This window comes from Corvus hawaiiensis, chromosome 18 (assembly GCF_020740725.1).
Source record: "Corvus hawaiiensis isolate bCorHaw1 chromosome 18, bCorHaw1.pri.cur, whole genome shotgun sequence".
NCBI lineage: Eukaryota > Metazoa > Chordata > Aves > Passeriformes > Corvidae > Corvus > Corvus hawaiiensis.
The window spans coordinates 454272-460638 of NC_063230.1; the positions used below are offsets into that span (position 1 = coordinate 454272).

The 6367-nt window shown below is 58.8% G+C and overlaps 1 long non-coding RNA gene across 1 annotated transcript; it reads right to left on the reverse strand.

Annotated features, from left to right (window-relative positions):
* Positions 1-1177: 1177 nt before the first annotated feature.
* On the reverse strand, positions 1178-6155 carry LOC125335573. The gene is made up of 2 exons (XR_007207487.1): positions 5256-6155; positions 1178-1602 (listed from the first exon to the last, which is right to left on the reverse strand). It is a non-coding gene; the product is annotated as an uncharacterized LOC125335573 (long non-coding RNA).
* Between the last annotated feature and the right edge of the window lie 212 nt (positions 6156-6367).

The window sequence follows — 6367 nt, forward strand, 5'->3', positions numbered from 1 at the left end:
GCATGGACGCCCAAAACGCTGGAATGGGAATATTTTGCACAGAATAAAAAGTGCCGGTGCCCAACCCCTCCCTGGCCTCAGTGGCTCAGCCACCCCTGGGGACACGGCAGCCTGGGGACCCCTCCCATGCCACCCCCTGGCACCTCCCGGCTGCTCCCCCTCCGGAGCATCCCTCGGGCGGGTGGCTGGGAACAGCTGTCGGAGAGCTGAGATCTAATGGCTGCCTGGAGAGCAGTTAGTGGATAATTAATATTTGCAGCACAGAGCTGTGATTGCTCTACATCTTCCTGCTGACAGGAGTGTGGGGAGGGAGCCCGCTCTGGCCGGGCTGGGAGGGATCCCAAGCGCAGGGTCTGGAGCCCTGGAAGCAAGCAGGGAGCTCGACCAGTCCCTTCACCCAAAATACTTGGGGGTCCTCATCTGAGCGTGGGAGATGGAGCATAAAAAACCCCTGGATGCAGCAAAAGGGCCTCACAACGTGGCTGTGGAGCCAGTGGGGCTCCATCCCTGGATCCAGTGGCAGTACCAAGGACAACCTGCCCTGGAAAACCCCCTCGGGGAGATTTGGGGGTGTGCAAATGCTCCCACCCTTCACTCCTTTCATTTGTTTGTCTTTGCAGAGAAAGCCTAAGCAGAAAAGTGTCTCCGAGCTCCCTTGGAAAAAACCAGTTCTGTTCTCTGCCCTGGAGGTAGGCAGGATGGGGCTGCTCGGTGTGCCCCAAACCCTTGGGATGGGCAGTAGGAACACCCAGCCCTGCCTGGCACAGGGAAGGACAGTGGGAGATACAGGACAACAAAATCAGGAGCGAGGAGAGAGGGAGGACAAGTGCTGGGCCAGGGGGATGAGCAGACAGGGCACGAGGCCACCCAGGAGAGGCTCCAAAACTCCAGGGGGCATTTGGGAAGGCAAAACCCGAATGCTTGGCCCCGGGACAGGCCCAGCCAGGCTTTGACCTTGGGCTGAGCTCCCGGCTGAGCCTGGAGCGCTCCCGCCTGCCAGCCCTGGCAAATCCCTCCTGGGCTGCGAGGAAAAGGGAGGCTCCAGCCAAGGCACAGCTCCGGGCATCCCCATCCCGGTCAGCTCCTGAGGGAGCCGCATCCTGAGCACAGAGCCCTCCCAGCTGGGAAAACAAAGGAAGAGAAGCAAAGGCAGAAAGAAAAGGCTCCGTGCAGCAGGCAGGGACTCAGTTATCCTTCTTTATTAGCGTTGTTTCCCGAGGTTTTTTTTGGCGAGGAGCAAATCCAGCGGTCCCTGGCTGCGAGCGGGTTTGCTGCAGCTCGTGGCACGCAGTTAATTCCCTGAACTGTTTAATTGAACAGCTCCGAGCGTGCAGACAGAACACCGGCACTTGGCTCTTCCGAGAGCGGCCTCGGGACCCAGCCAAAAAAAGGGAAAACGCAAACACCGTGCTTAGGAGAGGCTCAGATCCCGCTCAGTTCCTGCTCCCTCTGCCGGCAGCAGCTCCTGGGGCTGTGGAACACACGGAGCGTGGCGAAGCAAGACGCAGATGGACCTCACAGAGAAGGATCCCACTGCCCTTGGAGGGTGTCTGGTGAGGAGCATCCCCCTCAGCCGGGCCTTTCCCTGGCTGCTTTGAGGGGCTGGGAGGGTAAACGCAGCTGGTACTCCAGCCCCAACACTATCCCCATCCCCATGCCCATCCCCATTCCCATCCCCATCCCATCCCCATCCCCATCCCCATCCCCATCCCCATTCCCATTCCCATTCCCATCCCCATATCCAGCCCCAGCCCTATCCCCATCCCCATCCCCATCCCCATCCCATCCCATCCCCATCCCCATTCCCATTCCCATCCCACCCCATCCCCATCCCCATTCCCATTCCCATCCCATCCCATCCCATCCCATCCCATCCCCATCCCCATCCCATCCCATCCCCATCCCATCCCATCCCATCCCCATCCCCATCCCCATCCCCATCCCATCCCATCCCCATCCCATCCCATCCCATCCCATCCCATCCCATCCCATCCCATTCCCATCCCACCCCATCCCCATCCCCATCCCCATCCCCATCCCATCCCATCCCATCCCATCCCATCCCATCCCATCCCATCCCCATCCCCATCCCATCCCCATCCCCATCCCCATCCCCATTCCCATCCCATCCCATCCCCATCCCCATTCCCATTCCCATCCCCATTCCCATTCCCATCCCATCCCATCCCATCCCATTCCCATCCCACCCCATCCCCATCCCCATCCCCATCCCCATCCCATCCCATCCCATCCCATCCCATCCCATCCCATCCCATGCCATCCCCATCCCATCCCATCCCATCCCCATCCCCATTCCCATTCCCATCCCCATCCCATCCCCATCCCCATCCCATCCCATTCCCATCCCCATCCCATCCCCCTTCCACGAAGATTTCGGGGTTGTGTCTCCTCTTTGGCAGAGCACCAGGAGCTGCATCAGGCTCCACCACCTGGGAAGATGCAGGAGGAAGTGGGAAGCCTTTCCAAACCCAGTTCCAGCCCTGGGAAAGGGGGAGAAAGCCCTCGCTCTGGGGTGAGGGTAGCACCGTGTGACCCTACAGATGTGTTGTCCATCGGGATGCAGCGGAACAATGTGATCCTTCAGGATAACGTGATCCTTCAGGCCAACATCCAACTCAGCCTTGACCCCAAACCCCTCCGCAGCCTTTCCTCTGGGGGCAGGATGGGAGCAGGGGGTGCCCCCACCCCCAGGCCCCCCTCCCTGTGCCGTGCCCCAGCCAGGCCAGTGGAAAAGGAGACTGCTTGTGCCGCGGCTGCCCGGATTAACCAATCCTATAAATAGCGGGGCGGCCGCGGCGGCACCACCCCAGCCCCGCGCCTGCCAGGGGCCGCCTCGGCTGCCGCTTGATCCGCCCGCCTCCGGTATTATCCCTCCAATTTCTGCCGCAAAGCCCGGAGTGCCTGGGCTGGCGCACGCGGGAGTTCACACCTAGAGAACAGAGCCTTATCTCGGCGCCGTGTGCAGGACAAGGCTGTTTTACTCCTCCCTCCATAACCCTCTTAGGCTTAATCCCGTCTTTAATGCCGCTTGGAAGGGGGCTTTGAGCGGCTGTGCAGCCTAACTGGCTCTGACCTCTCCGGCTGCTCTCTCATGCCCATTTGGAGAACTCCGACTTTCAAAGCGATAACAGCAGCCCGGTAAATCCTCGCTGGGGAGCTAAAGCGATTGTCACACTTAGGGGAAGTTTACTCGCCAAGCAAACTTGGAGCAGCTTCCCGGCCCCGGCGGAGCAGTGTGGGGGGTGCCCGAGGTGCGGGGTGAGGGCGGAGGCACCCAGTGGGTTTTGGTGATGACGGTCCCCGTTTTAGTTTTGTCGGTGTGGATTTGGGATGAAGCGCTTGAGGGAGGATTTCTGGTGGCCTTCATCCACCTGGGAAGCAGGATGGGGGCTCCCAGCTCTCCGAACGCACCCGTGATGCTCTTCCCTCATGGATTCCCCCAAAGTAATGCAGCTGTGGGCTCTAAGACACCTTGCTGTTGTCCACCCCACAAATCACACCCCGTTTTCCACTATTCCCATCCACCCCACAGCGCAGGAGCAACCATCCCGACGCTCATCCTGGAATAAAGGCCCTCCCCGTGCAGCCCCGTGAGGTCCCCGGCAGCGCTGGGAATCGACACCTTTTTGTTCCGCTTTAAATTAATCAAACCAGAGTCCCTATATTAATACTGTGGTGGGAATTAAAATCATGCAACGCATTAAAGATGTAATTTAAAATTAATAACTCATAATTATTTATCATGGCGTATCAGCTGGGCTATGAATTTTCTCTTCTCACCCGGCATTCATTTCCTTCCCTTCCCTCCTTCCCGCGCCTCTAATAGCTGCCAGACCATTATGGATATCTGCGAGGGATTTTTGGGGAGATGCTGAGCTTAAGATGTAACATTCCCAAATTTTTATTTTTCTTCCCCCCTCCCTGGTATTCCTTTGGGTTGGTGGGAGAAGCTTCTCTGTGGTGAGGAGGAGGAGGATGCTGAGCCTGGGGGTGCTGCCTCCCAAATGAGGGTCTGGCTTTTGCCATGTGCTAATGACTTTGACTGAGCCAGCTGTGCTTGGCCATGCAAAGCCCAGGAAAGGCCTTGGAATGGTGAGGAGTTTCCATCTCCACCCTGCTTTGGACCACCAGGAGCTTCCTGTGGCCCTTCCCCACCGGTTGTCCAAGGGGGAATTACGGATGAAGAGCAAGATGGATCCATCCCTCTGGCCATCCTCCACCCTGCTCCTCCTGTTCCCCAGCAGCCAGAAGGGACAACTCTGCCATTTTCTAGGGAAAACGTGGAAAAAGCAGCGGTGAAATCAAGGTGGGAGGAAAAGAGCGAAGCCCAGCATCCCTGCAGGTCCTGCACTCCCCTGCCTCCCTCAGCGAGCTGTGCCTGAATCAAATCCCAAGCAGCGCCTGGTGGAAGCTCACAGGAGGGGGAAAAAAAGAGGCAGGAGCGGCTCTGTCTCTTTAAAAATAAATAAATAGATAAAGACTAAAAAAATGCAATAAGTATATGCAAATGTGTTGAGCCGAACATCGCTGTCTGTGAAACAGATGAGGGAGAAAGTGCTTGAAGCTAGAGAGGAATGAGGCAGCCAGTGCTGACCTCGGGGTTAATAATTTTTACTTCTCCATCTCATTCCGTCCATAAAAAAAAATACGAGGGGGGAAGGAGGGAGGGAGGGAGGGAGGGAGGAGGCAGCGCGGGAGGGAGGGGAGGGCTGGGAGCCGGATGCTGAGGGGAGCCAGCGGCACCCGGAGCTCGTCCCGCCCCGTGGGAGCCGCGGGGGCCGCGGGAGAGGGGCTGGGGCCGTGCGGGGCTGAGGGAGGTGTGTGCAGCTCCTCGCAAGGCACAGAAAGCATCGCAGATCCAGGCTGCAGCTCTCCTCCGGCGAGGATGGGAACGGAACAGCGCAGCGAACACCCCAAACCTGGTGACTTTCCAAAGCCCTGATGAGGCAGCTCCTGTGAGGGCGCTGGCGGCTGGTGGGTGATGATGGAGGGGAAACGCTGCTGCTTCACTCAACACGGCGCTTCCACAGGCTGGCAAAACCTCTGCTTTCCCTCAGATCCCTGGTCTTTGATGGAAAACCCATCCAGTGCCAAAATTCCAGCAGCATCAGCGGCAGCATCCTGCATCCCATAGCGCTGCTGGACTCCCCCGTGCTGCACCCGAGGGTGGCTTCAAAAGTGGGTGCACCAAAGAGGATAAAACTTGGATGGTTTTACGTGTAAATATTTCTTACCCCTCCGGTGTTCCATCAGGCAGTTTGGCTGTTCTCCAAACGAAGCCCTAAATTGCTCTGGGATGCTGGAAAGATGCAGCCACAGCCCAGTGCCTGGGGCGGTGTTCCCACTCTGCTGACCCGCGGCTGACCCAGAGTATTAACCAGAGCAGCATTACTGGTTCCTTTGCAAACCACGCTGGGTTTTAGGTACAAGAATCCCCAAATCCCTCCCTGGGTGTGGGAGCTCCTCAGATGTGCCGAGTGATTCCCACATCCCCGGGTGTTTGGAAGCACACACTCGTTTTTCCTGCTTTTCCCCTCTTACATAGGACCCTCTTCCTCAAACACTGAATAAAGGAAGAGCCCCTTCATACCCCAAATAACCCCAAACCATCCCGTGCTGCAGCAGGAGATGGGGGACCCAGCACTGGAGCAAATCCTGCTGTGCTGCACCCACAGCCCTTCAAACACGGGGCAGATCCTGTGGGAAGGCTGAGCCCCACAGGGCTGTGGCGTGCCCAGGGTCTCACTGGCTTTTGTGGGTCCTCCCAAACCCCAGCCCTTCTCCTCTGCAGTGCTCTCCACACCCCGTGTTCCCACTATTCCTGCTGGGATGAGATAACGGGAGCAAGGGGATCAACACCTGCCAGTACCCGGGGCATCCATCACCCTCCTCATCCCTGGGGGAGGATTGCAGGGAAGAACCCCAGCTCTGCTCAGCCCTGGGCAAGCCCCAGGAGCTGCCTTTCCCCAGGTAGGATCTCAGTGGAAGGACGAAGCCCGGCCCCTCCTGAGCTGGGCAGTCTGCATGGCTGAAATCAGCAGCCGGGCCGGAGCCCTGGCAGGAGAGCTGCAGTTCGGCTCTCACTCGGCTGCCCCAGCTCTGCAGCCGCCTCCCCGTGCGGTCACCCCCAGATCTCCTCGCCCGCCTGCTGACAGCAGCGTCCTCGCTCCACCCGGCAGCCTGTGCAAGCCTGCATCCCTCCATGCATCCCTCCCTGCATCCCTCCCTGCATCCTTCCATCCCTCCCTGCATCCTTCCATCCCTCCCTGCATCCCTCCCTGCCTGCATCCCTCCCTGCATCCTTCCATCCCTCCTTGCATCCCTCCCTGCCTGCATCCCTCCCTGC